Source organism: Eschrichtius robustus, chromosome 3 (genome assembly GCF_028021215.1).
Source record: "Eschrichtius robustus isolate mEscRob2 chromosome 3, mEscRob2.pri, whole genome shotgun sequence".
NCBI classification, from domain to species: domain Eukaryota; kingdom Metazoa; phylum Chordata; class Mammalia; order Artiodactyla; family Eschrichtiidae; genus Eschrichtius; species Eschrichtius robustus.
In genome coordinates, this window is record NC_090826.1 from 41239947 (window position 1) to 41253483 (window position 13537).

The 13537-nt window shown below is 40.4% G+C and overlaps 1 protein-coding gene across 1 annotated transcript in view; it reads right to left on the reverse strand.

Moving 5' to 3' along the window:
* The window catches only part of AGBL4 (AGBL carboxypeptidase 4), a 1261847-nt gene that overhangs the window by 825455 nt on the left and 422855 nt on the right, over positions 1-13537 (reverse strand). The gene's annotated exons all lie outside the window — the stretch shown is intronic.

Below are 13537 nucleotides of genomic sequence, written 5' to 3' on the forward strand. Positions count from 1 at the left end.
TATGGGGATAATATACATATATCATATAGGATTGTGAGATAATACTGCAGCATGACTGCGACAGTGCCTTTCACCTAGCAATGCCCAATAGCTGAGAGAGGCAGAGATGTTACTAAGGTTATAAAGGTGATGTAGTACGCAGCTGCATGGAAGCCAAACTTATGTGTTCTGACTCTTAACTCTAGATCAGAAAAAGCACTTAGAAAACAGCATAATCTAGAAATTGTTTTCCAGCTTGGCCAAGGAATCCTTTATAGCTTTTTCTCTAGAATAAACAATGCATTAGCAAGAATTTGTTGAGAACACTGACATTTACTATTATTCATGTCACATAGCCCATCCTGCTATACGACCCTGCATGTAATTTAGTTAGCCCTTACCTCAGTGTCTGATTCTTTAGGTATCTTTAGTCTCATCTCCACATTCAGTTTGGAAATCTTTCCAGATCAGGAACAAAGACCAGCGAGGAAGGGATTGTTGACTTCAGCCAAATCATCTCATCTCTCTGTTAGCCAGATCTCTTTTCCTGCTTTCTTGGATCCCCGTTCGATCCATACAATACCCTCCCAACACATGAGGGAGATGAGATACATACCATTATCTCTGTGTGACAGATGAGAAAGTTCAACAGGATGGGCAGTGAGGGGACTAAAACTCAGGTCTTTCGACTCCATGCTACCTCTAGATCTAAAGTATTTTGAAGGAATGATTGCAGTGCTTTCTTGATATATTTTTCATTTATTTAGGTTTCCCAAATAGGCATCAGGATCTGTATGGTGTAACATTTCAGCTATTGTGAACGGCTTTGACCTCCTGCCTTCACCCCATAGTAAGCAGTTAGTGCCTCCCTTATCTATATTTCTGGAAATTTAGAACTGCTGCATATAGGTGTTGATATTAGCCTTTATAACAACTCTGGTCATATTCTGTTGAAAGTATCTGTTTTCGTAGCTGTCTCCTCACCAGACCGTGAGTTCCATTGCTCTATTCAAAATCTACTTCTGTGTTCCGCACATAGAAAGTACTGAATATGGGATTTTTTAACAAGCTGCTCCCCTCTACCTGGTTCTTCTCCTCCCACTTATTATCCTCCTCCCCGCATCACTCTCTCGTAATTAACTCCTCCTACCCATGTTTGAGACCTCAGCTCATATGTTTACCTTCTAAGGTTCCTTCACTGCAACACATCTCTCCCTTTAAGACAGGACATGCCTCCTTATATATCTTTATGACACCATGTATCTCTCCTTTATAACACTTTAACAAAGTTCATAATCCTAAATTTATTTTTATAATTGTTGGATAAATTTGTGTGTTCCTTCTAGACCGAGCTCATTGAGAACAGTGTTACGGGCTGAATTGTGTCCCTCCGGAATTCATATGTTGAAGTCCTAAGCCCCAGTACCTCAGAATATGACTGTATTTGGATATGGGGTCTTCAAAGAGGCAAACAGGATAAAATGAGGTCAAATGGATGAGTCCTAATCCAATATGGCTGGTATACTTACAAGAAGAGAAGATTAGGATGTAGACATATATGTGTATGGAGGAAAGGCCATGTGAAGGCAGGGGGAAAATGGCCATCTATAAACCAAGGAAAGAGGCCTCAGAAGAAATCAATCCTGCCAACCCCTTGGTATCAGACTTCTAACCTCCAGAACTGTGAGAAAATAAACTTCTGTTGTTTAAGCTGCCCAGTGTGTGATAGTTTGTTATGGCAGCCTTAGCAAACTAATACAAATGGGAACCATGTTTGTTTTTATTTACTGATACCTCCCCAGTATATGTCATTGTGCTTGGCACATGGCAGTCCTTCAATGAGTATTTGTTAATAGATGGCTGAAATGTTTGTTTAATTGAATTTACTGAAAAAGGTGAGGCAGTTGTTTTTCTCTGTCTGCCTGTTTGACTGTTTTGTTCAGGACCACTGAAAGTATCACAGACACCTGAATTTTATAGTGAACAGTGTAGTGGAGTGAAGCGGACAGTAGCTTAGAACAATGACCTAAGTCAATGCAACTTAGAACCCAGGTTCTGGCAACTTCAGCTTTCACCTAAGGTCTGATCCTGGTCTTTTCAACCTCTAGAAGATGGCTTCCAGGGCAGAATAACCTACTAACTTCATACCTCTTTTATAAATTCTAGCTTTTCCATTTATAGTAGAAAATAATAAAATATAGGAAATGTGATAATTTACAAGATCAAAACCATGGATACAATTTTATTTAATAATTAAGCTGACTATTCTAAAGCTGATTTACAGAAAATCACATCCCAATTATTTTAAGTGGACATGAGATCGGTGAGGTCCCAATCTCTGTCCACAAACAAATCCCCTGAATCTCAGTTGAGCTCTAGTGAGGAAAGGTCTCAGACCTTATGCTGCTTTTTGATACTGTGTACAATTGTTCCCTCTTATGCATAGAAGTCAGGAGTAATGGATAGGAAGGATACTGGCTTGGGAATCAGTAAACTTTGGTTCCAGTCCCAGTTTCTGCCACTAACTTGCTATGGGATTCTAGCCAAATTATTTCTTCTATCTGAACCTCAGTCTTCTCATTTGTAAAATGAGGTGTTTATACCTGATAGCCTCTAAGATATCTTATATCTCTTGACATCCTATGCTATCACGAATCATACCCAAATTCCTAAGTAGAGCATTTGAGTTTCTTCAATAAAAGGCTTGTCTTCCCCACACTCTTTTTTAATCCCTAACTCCCTCTCCCCTGTACTTGCTGCCTGCATATCTTTGCATGAAATGTAGTTTCCCTAATTATCCATCCACTGATACACTACTTATCTTTTAAGATTCAGCTTAAACCACACCCATTCCAGGACGTCTTCTTGCCTTCCCCACTCTACACCCCAACAGCATGTTTCTTGCACCTCTGCTGAGTGGTTAGTCCACTCAGTTGGGAAATAGTTATTTGTTTCCATGTCTAACTTGCCTTCTAAATCAAACTCCCAGAGTCTGGGGACTAACACAATGCCTGACATGCTGAAGACACCTCATCAAATTACTAGTTTAAATGAAGCCGCCTCTTTCTTAAAAGTGTTTGTCCATATGAATTTAGGCATTTTCTTTGCAAAAAGGCAGCAGTAGAATGAGCCTTAGGGAAGAGGAGAAACAGCTTCAGCTGTGGCTGTCCCTGATGGTGACAGCTTGACCTGCACAGGGGCCATGAAGAAGATAATGTCAGCTCCAGGCAGTTTTAAAGGCCTTGCTTCTAGTCTGCCAGGAGGCAAAACAGCCAGAGGTCTGGAAGCCACAGGTCTGATGGTAGTGGCCAGAGGCAGGAGAAACCAGACTCTGGAGACATTGCCTTGATCTAGGGCTGCTGGCAGTGACACCCATAGCACTGGAGCAGAAGAAAAAGGAAGGAAGATAAAATAGCAATAAAGAGTTATTATTATTGAATGCCTACCACACATCAAGAAAAAGCTAAGCACTTTAGATGTGTTATTCTTAATCTTCATAACTTATCAATAGGACCTATATATATACTGCTCCTATTTTATAGATGGGGCTCAGGAAGGTTAATAAACTTAACAGAGGTCATACAGTAGGAGTAGATGGAGCTGGGATCCAAACCCAGGTAAGGCTGGTCTTTTCTCTATAACACTGCCTTTGTCTTCAGGATCGCGCAATTCTCCCATCCCAACTTCAACTTCCTCCCCTCATCTAGGCGACTGTGTTCCATTTTTAAAGGGTTTGCACTCGTACTCATTTAAGTGTTATCTCTTTATAGAATGTTTTCACTTTAATCATGGTCTATTAAAGACAGAAAAGTTTTCCAGACCCAAAGGACTTAATCTCACATGCTGGAAGAAGTGGCACAGGGTTGTAACACAAAGAACAATCACCTCTGACCCATGAGGTGTGAGTTCTAGCCCCAGCTCTGAGGTTAATCTGCTGTGTTCCCTTCTGCAATTCATTTTCCCTGTCAGATTCTCAGTTTCTTCATCAATAAAATGAGGGCATAGGACTATGTGATCTCTAAGAGCTCTTCTAGCTCTGGCATATTAGGGCATATTAATCAAACAGGCTTTTGTAGGTTCCTGAATGGGAATAAAGTTGTTAAATATGACCTTGTTTCTATAAACTTGTTAAATATGGCCCATTCCTAAATTGGGATTGGCTTCCACAAAGAGAGAGCAGAAGGCAATGAATGGGTAATTACAATGAGTATAATTAATAATCATACAATTATCACTCACTCTGTGCCATGCTTCTTTCACAGCACAAGGAGAACTGCATCCTGGGAGACGGTGGATGAGAAAAAGATCCAGTGATCAATGATCAGTTCTCATCTTACTCAGTCTTTAAAGAGCATTTGACACAGTTGATCATTCCTGCCTTTGTTGAAAGCTGTTTTCCTTGGCTTCATGTCATCATACTTTCCAGCTTTCCTCCTAGATCACTTGTCACCTTCTCAGTTATATCTGTTGGTTCCTCTTTGTCTTCCAGACTTCTAATGCTGGAAAACCCTTAGAGTCTTTCTCTCATCCCTCTCCATTCTCTTTCCACACTTGCTCCCTAGGTGATCACATCCATTCACTTTAATTTAAATATTACCTCTATGCTAATGATTCCCTAATTATATTCTAAGCCCTAACTTTCCCTCTGAGCTCCAGATACTTACTCCTACCTTTTGTCTTGGATGTCTAATAGGTATCCCAAATTTATCATGTATAAATTTGAACTCATGATCCCAACCTTCCACCTCTATTCTTCCTCAGTATTATTAGTAATGGAAACACCATTTACCAAAATGCTTACTTAGCAAAGCCAAAACCAAGGTATCATCTTTGACTGCTCTTTCTTTCACCCATTACATTTAATTTATCAGCAAGTTCTCTTGACTTCCCCCAACATCTCTCCATCTCCACTAATATAACCTCGGTCCAAGCCACCATCATCTGGACTGGGGCAGGAGCCTAATTGCTCTCTCTGATTCCATATGTGCCACCTTACTGTCAATTAGAAATGTGTATCAGATCATGTCGTTCCCTTGCTCATTGGCTTCTCATCAGACACATACTAAAATTTAAACTCCTTACTATGGCCTACAAGGTTCTATGTGACCTGACCCCTACCTATCTCTCTGATTTCATATTCTGTTCTCTAACTCAGTCTACTTCAGCACAACAGCCTTCTTGCTATCTTTCAAGTACATCAAGTTTGCTTCTGCCCTAAGGTTTTTGTATGTGCTGTTCTCTTTGCATGGAACACACTTTCCACAGATCTTTACAGTCTGTCCTCCTAATTTTAATTCAGTTCTCTATGAAAAGTTCACCTCCTCAGAGAGCAAAAGAACAATAAGCATACCATTTCAAAATGAAGCAGGTATCAATTGGTGACTAACTCCCTTTCCCAGAGAGTTCAACATGAAAGGATAGTTCTCTCCCGAGTACCCTCCCCTCAAAGAGCCAGTCCTTTCTGAGGGAAAAGTTCTCACTACAGTGAAGAAATAGGGTCACTGAAGAACATGTCTGTCTGGGTGTTAAGGACTGATGGTTGTGTCCCCCCACAAATTCCTATGTTGAAATCCTAACTCCCAATGTAATTATATTAATGTGAGGCAGGAGATTGATATGGGCTCCAGGCTAGGCATTTACAACTAGCCTCCTGTACACATTTCCTGAGGAAGGAGGCAGGTGGGCTCTAGGCTAGATATTTACAATCAGCCTGCTGTCTGCACTTCAAGATAGAAATAACAACAGGAACAGAGTAAATAGCTGGACTTTGTTTCCTGTGGACACTTTAAGATAACAGTCGTGGCAGGGACAGAGAGGGGCTAGACCCTGTTTGAGTACAGATCAAGAGGTCACATATTTCCCATCCTTGGGGCAAGGGAGACCTCCCTGACTGTACATGTGCAGAAAGGCTCCTTGGGGGTCAAAAAGGAGGGGGCACCACCCCATAATATGTGATGCCAAGGCCTCTGGGCTGTAATCCATCTTGGAAAAAAGTTGCACAAGCATGTTGGGGAGTGGTCCTAGGGCACGTCAGGTGTGGAAAAAGAAACCAGATAATTGGGAAAAGGTAAACAAAGACCTGGAAGAACTGCCCTATATAAATGACTTAACCGCCTCTTTACTGTACTCTTCCTCATTAGGGAGGACGCCCACACCTTTCTCCCCATGTGTATATCTCTGCCTTGCTTCTGTCTTAACTGAACAAACTGTTTCTCTGTGTACTCTCCCACTTGTTGTGCTGTGTCTCTAATAATAAATTTTATACCTGGTTTTACAGTTTTTGACTTCTTGAGAAATGCATTTTTCAATGGGGGCAAGGGCCAGGGGTATTTTGCTTTGAGCCTCTAGCCCCTGGTGGACTAGTGGCTAGGATTCCTGGTTTTCATCCAGGCTGCCCAGGTTCAATCCTGGGCGGGGAACTAAGATGGTGCTTCCAGCCACCTCTCACTGCTGTCTCTCTGAGATCATTAGGAGGTGGGGTCTTTGGGAGGTGATGAGGTCATGAGGGTAGAGCCCTCATGAATGGTATTAGTGCCCTTTTAAAGGAGACTTCAGAATACTCTCAGCCTCTTTCCACCATCTGAGGACACAGTAAGAAGACAGCCATCTACGGACTAGGAAGTGGTCTCTCACTAGACACCAAATCTGCCAGTACCTTGATCTTAGACTTCCCATCCTCCAGAACTGTAAGAAATAAATGTGGTTTTTTGTTTGTTTGTTTGTTTGTTTAAGCCACCTGGTCTATGGTTATAGCAGCCAAAATTTTGTTATAGCAGCCCCAAATGACTAAGATATTAGGTATACTTCTTAAATCTTTGGAGGTATAACACAATTGTCTCATTTTATGATTCTATAAAAGAGGACATGAGAACAGACATTATGAGTCAACCACAAGAACCCTTCCAAAGTACTCCCTCAGAAATTAGGGTGCTGGAGGGTAGGGAGAACACATTTTGTATCACTATATTTCATAAAACTAAGACTTACCTATTGTTTCATTCAAATTTCTCCTCAACTTGTCATGGCTTTCTTTCCTAAAGAGGAGAAAACCTGCTTCCTAACTACTGCCTTGAATGGATATTCTGATAAACCATGACATCTCTACATGCCTCCAAATGTTCCAAGACACCATTAATCTAATAAACTAGATGCCCAGAAAACAATTGACTGATTAGCTAGGCTGATTTGTAGATGTGTTTTCTAAAGCATATGAGTGTTATTTTCAGGCAAGCAAATGGCTCTCCTATCACCTTACATTTTTCAAATACTCCCTATTCACTAATTCAAAATGTTGAAAAATAAGGCACTATCAGCACAGCAACAAATGCCAAGAGTTCCTTTTATGGTTTTATTTTCATTTGCATGGAAAATGTAAATTCTGAGCAAAGTGACCTTGGTTATAAAAAATAAGGAGGCAGCATCAGGATTGATGGGCCCCACTATTAGTATTTCATTCGGACAGGCAGGAAAGAAGTATGCTGATCCTGAAGGTTTGTTGACATATGATCCTGAATGCAGGCCAAGTGGGAAATACCTTCCTAGGGAGAGTAATTTCCATCTAAACAATAAGAACTTTGTTGATACCTGGCAGCTACCTAAAGAGAACAACTACTTTCTGACAAGATCCTTTAAACTCAAACCGTGACAATGAACTTCATCTGATTGACCTCAAAGCCATATGCCCACTAGACTTCACCTTATATCAAAAAATCAGTGGCTCTGGCATGGAATGATGAACAGCAAGTTCAGCAATAAATGTTATAGAGACTGCTGACCAGAGCACACGTCCAGGTCAGGATGACTAAGCACAAGAACCAAGTTACAAAATGTGGAGATGTCACCTTTGTCCTAATGGCACATAAAGTGAATTGGGGGAAAAGTTAGGGTTAGGCCCATACAAAAGTTGCTTATAAAGGAGACAGGTTGCCCTTTGTTAACTCTAAGAGTGTTTCTCTCCCCGCTGCCTCTCTGTGCTCTTTTGCAGATGCTAACAGCTGTCCTCATCTTAGTCTCAGGTGATAGTCAACAGCTTCACATGGAGACTGCTCCTTGATGGTAAGCCATTGATGGTAGCTTGTCAGGACCCTGTTTCCTTAGTCCCTGCACATATTGAAGATGCAACCCAAACCCAGACCCAGGCTCTGTACTTGGGAGAACCAGACCAAGTAGTAAGCCCCACCCTAAGAGTGGGATTGCAGAGGGGGCTGGAGTGGACTCTGTTGTCCTAAACATATTCTGTGAGAAATAGCATATGCCAGAAAAACATAGGTATTAGATTCAGAATATTCTCTCTCTATTGCATGTTTTCTATATGCCAAGCTTTGTGAATTTATCCTCTCAGTTACCCTCTAAGGCAGACGCCATAATCCTCACTTGACTAATGAAGAAAGAAGGCTTACAAAGGTAAGGGATTTGTCCCACGGTCACAGAGCCAACAGATGGTTAACCACTTCAAGTCTCAGTCTCCTCCTCAGTAACAGGAGATACTAACTTCCTTAGAGTGTTGTAAGGAATAATGAGAAACAGTGCTTGGCGCACAGTAGAACTCCTGTTTATCTGTGCAAACTCATATAGGTATCTTGGTACTTCCTACATCTCAATCGTACAGAACTACACTCAGTTGTCTTCCTTCTGACTTGGGAAGCTTCCTCCACTTCATTCCTTGTTCAAGTTATACACATCCTATAGGTTCCATGTTCATTTTTTTCCAGACTCATCTCTTCACAATCTTCCCCATTCCTCATTGTCTGCTCCACCACAATTGGCACTCTACCTATTCCAAAAGTGATGACCATCCCCTGCTTGAATACTTTTACTGACAAGGAGTCATTTTCCCATGAAACAGTTCATATGATCTTTGATTAGCACTGTATATTTTTAAAAATTATTATGTAAACATAAATAAAAACTGGCACAAAGATTTAGTTATAAGGGTGTCATCATTTACAATTAGAAACTTCAGTGTCTGACCATAGGAAGTTTATTATATAAATTACGGAACATCTTTATAATGGAAAAAAAATAAAGCCCTTAAAAGTGATATAGGGGCTTCCCTGGTGGCGCAGTGGTTGAGAATCTGCCTGCCAATGCAGGGGACACGGGTTCGAGCCCTGGTCTGGGAAGATCCCACATGCAGCGGAGCAACTAGGCCCGTGAGCCACAATTACTGAGCCTGCGCGTCTGGAGCCCGTGCTCCGCAACAAGAGAGGCCGCGACAGTGAGAGGCCCGCGCACCGCGATGAAGAGTGGCCCCCGCTTGCCGCAACTAGAGGAAGCCCTCGCACGGAAACGAAGACCCAACACAGCCAAAAATAAATAAATTAATTAATTAAAAAAAAAAAAAGTGATATAGATCAACACTTATTGAAATGGAAATATATTCATTGATCTACTAATAAATAAAAAAGCAGATCACAAAGCTTAGTATAGTTTATACAGCTCTAGCATTCCTGCAAATATTCCCTATATTATAGTTTTGCATATGTCTCTCTTCATCACAAGAGGAGATGTTCCTGGGGACAAGACCTTGTCTTATTAATTCTGTTTTCATTTCAATAGGCCTCCAGTGAGTACTTTGCATGAATACATATGTTAAGGGCTAGAGGCTCAGACATGAACTGGACATTTGGTCCATCAATGTCTACTGCACTTCTAGGTACAAACCAACTTTGGTAAGTACAAGTTAAGTTACACTGTATTAGACTGGAATGGGTTGGGTTAGATAGAATAGTTTTCTATAATTTTGGCTACTGAATAGGATTTTAGTAGAAGGTAAAGGGAACTGGACTGGAGTCAGAAGATTGATGCATAAACAGAAGCTCTGGCACTTATTAGCTATGAGATTACTGGTAAGTCCTAGTTACTTCATTTATAAAACAAAACAAAAAAATAGTGTTTACCTCACAGGTCTAAAGTAATGATTAGACATAATAAAGTATGAAAAGTTATTCATACAATCCCTGGCATGTAATGCATGTTTAGTAAATGGTTTCCAAAAAGGACATTAACTCAAAAATCAAAGCAAATAAGTCAAACAACAAAACACTGAAACTAAATGCCTAGCCTGTGCCAGGAACTGGGCTTGATGTTAGGGACACAGAGATTAAATCACCTTTCCAGCCAATCAAAAGTTGTCCGCTTGTTCTTCCAGGGATCAATTTGCCTCCACTGCATGCACTGAAGACACTGGGGACAAAAAGTCAGAGGCAAGGTCGACACTGTCTCTCCATGTTATCACAGGATTGATCAGGTGCTGGCATCACCCAGACCAACTCAAAGAGTAAAAGACTGCTACTTTCCTTCCTCACCCTGGGAAAGGGTCATGTCTCACAGGTTCTGGCTCCCATGCTCCCACTCCACTCACTGTCATGTATTTTTGGCATGCTTAGAGTGACCAATTGTTCCAGTTTGCCCAGCACTGACAGATTTCCCAGAACATGGGACTTCCAGTGCTAAAATCAGGGCAATCCCAGGCAAATGGAGATGGCTGGTCACTCTATGTGCTAATGGCTCCCCAAGAGAGAGCCTGATACATGCCAGCATGCACTATGCCCTTGTGGGGCAGATGCAGTAGAGGTTGCCAAAAGAACTGGCTTATATTAGCCACTTGGACTAAGCTATGAATCTCCTTTCCATCAGGATGTTTTTTCTCCCAAGACCAACAGCTTTTTTTGGTGCCTTGGTCTGGAATAATCACCACTTTTTAAGTCACTCTGAAAAGATCCTAGCAAAGTGGAAAACCACATAGGCTCTGGAGTCAGAGAACCCTGTTTTAGAATACAGGTTCCACTATTAGTTAGTTTACAACTTTAGAAAAGACACAACTTCTTTAAGCCTCAGTTTTCTTATCTGTAAAACAACCTCATAGAGATGCCAGAAGAATTAAATGAACTAACAAACTAAAACACATAGTAGAATAGCAGAATTCAAATTAATTCTGTGTGTCCACTAATTGGTTCTCTCCTGAAGCTGTTTATAATTTTCTGTGTTCATTATAATTATTGATGATGAAAATGATGATTATGACAACGAGTAGGGAGAAAGTTGGTGAATTTAATTAAAACTTCTAAGCATATGATATTTCCGAGAGACATAGACTGTGTCACATTTTTATTACAACAGGTTTTTAAAAGGTAGCATGTAGGTGTCTGTGTGCACACAAGTGAATGAGAGAGCAACTACCAACCAGTTTCTGAACATACTTGAGACAGCTCAGTAGGTACCTTCCAATTCAGAGTAAAGGCCACCTCTCTATTACACATCAACAATTAGTACAGCTTTACACAGTATGAACACAGATTATTAAAAAAATAAAGAAAGAGAAAATATAGAAAAAATACTGGGAGCAGATGAATCAACATGTTATTGTGGTTGTATTTGGATGCTGGTTTCTTCTCAGTGGATTTTCTCAATATTCTAAAATGAACATGTTAATTTAATGATTTTTAAAAAGGTTTTAATTTTCAAAGTCCCTTTAAGAGCCATCATCATTCCTTACTGATCTCCACCTAGCTCTCTATCCTTGTCTATCACTCCTCCATCACAGAGCCTAACTCAGAATTAAGAAACATTTTTTTTTAATCCTGTTTATATTGTAAGGCACTTTCAAATTTGCCAAATCAATTAAACTCAAAATAACCCTCTAAAAAAGATACACTCATTCACCATTTCATGGGAAAGGAAACAAATAATTAAGTCCCCCTACACACACACAAACACACACACCCATTACTCACTCCTCTTCTGTATTTCCTTAGTTGATTTCATCCAATCTCATGGTTTCAAGAGCCATATTTATGTTGATGACTTTTAAAGTTTATCTCCAACCTTGGCCTGTCTCATTCCTTCTCCATTTCCCCATGGCACTTCCTTCCACCCAGATGTTCAAGAGAAAAAAAAAAAAAATAGAGAAAAACCCTTGACTCTTCCTTCTTGACGTCCTCCCACATCCAATCTACCCAAGTCCTAACTATCTCCCATAAACGGTGCTGTTGTAATCTGGCTCTCAGATTTCTCACTTGGCTCATGAGAAATTCAGGTTTTCCTGCCCCCACAAAACTACTGTAAGTCAGAATGCCCTTCTGCCTCTCTCCTCACCCACCTTCACAAGTTACTCTAGCCAGCTTCCCAAACTCATAATTTTGAAGCAAAAAGTAAGCATTAACATTTATGTTCCCATATGTTCCCAAACCCTGGTATACATGTAAAACTCTCCGAAGAATTCTAACCATACTTTGCCAGTCCAAGAGGGGCTAAAGTTTTTCTGCAGCCTAGCAAGCTTCAGGCCAGGGAATGAGAAGACAGAATTCTCTCTGTGCAGGCATTCCCACACTCTCTCTCTCACAGAGTCTCCTAGGCTCTACCTCACTTGCCTAGGATGCTTCTCCAACAACTTATTACTTCAATGACTCTGCTCTGAATTTCTGTTCTTCTCTTTATGTAGTCTGGAAATAGATGATGAGGTGAAGGTCTCAGAATCAATTCAGGCACCGTTTGCAGGTCCTTAAGGTATGTATCTAGCAGCCCTTCTTTAGAAAGTGGGCATACCTACTGCATATGTAGTCACCTTTGGAACCTAGGTGAAATTTGTTTTAATTTTTAAAAATTTGTATTGGGGTATAGTTGATTTACGATGTTGTGTTAGTTTCAGGTGTACAGCAAAGTGAATCTGTTATATATATATATATATATATCTCCACTCTTTTTTAGATTCTTTTCCCATATAGACCATTACAGAGTATTGAGAAGAGTTCCCTGTTTGCAGCAACATGGATGGCCTTAGAGATTGACATACTGAGTGAAGTCAGACAGAGAAAGACAAATATCATATATCACTTATATGTGGAATCTAAAAAAAGGCTACAAATGAACTTATCTACAAAACAGAAATAGAGTTACAGATGTAGACAATAAACTTATGGTTACCAGGGGGTGGGGGAGGGAGGGATAAATTAGAAGATTGGGATTGACACATAAACAGTACTGTATATAAAATAGATAACTAATAAGGACTTAGGTGAAATTTTGAGACAAGAGCAAATGTCCTTTCAACATTCATTTTAGGATGATCAGGTCTGGAGTTAGAGGAAGATAATGAGCAAAATTTCAGACATGCTGAATTTGAGCTGTCTGGGACTGTTTCTAGTAGATCTGTCTAGACAGTTTGCAGCTGCATATAAGGTTCTGGAGCTCAGGAGAGAGAGCCTGCCTGGAGATGAAGATGAAAGTCATTAGCATATAGATGGTATGTGACCCATGAGAGTGGGAAAGAGTACAAAGTAAGAAGAGTAGAGGACTAAAGACAAGCCTTGGGAAACATGAAAATTCAAGGACTTCTTAAGGCAAACAAAGGTGACAGAGAAATAACAATCAGATAGGTAAGAGGAAAATAAAAACTAAATATGGCACTCATATCCTCATTTCCCAAGAGGTGTATATTACTCTGATCTCTTCATAAATCAGGTTCTTTCTGATGTCACATGAGCCTTGTCTAATGAGGGTCTCAAAAGTACACAGCGTTGGCTGGTCTAGAGAACTCAGCTGATACTGTTTAAAATTC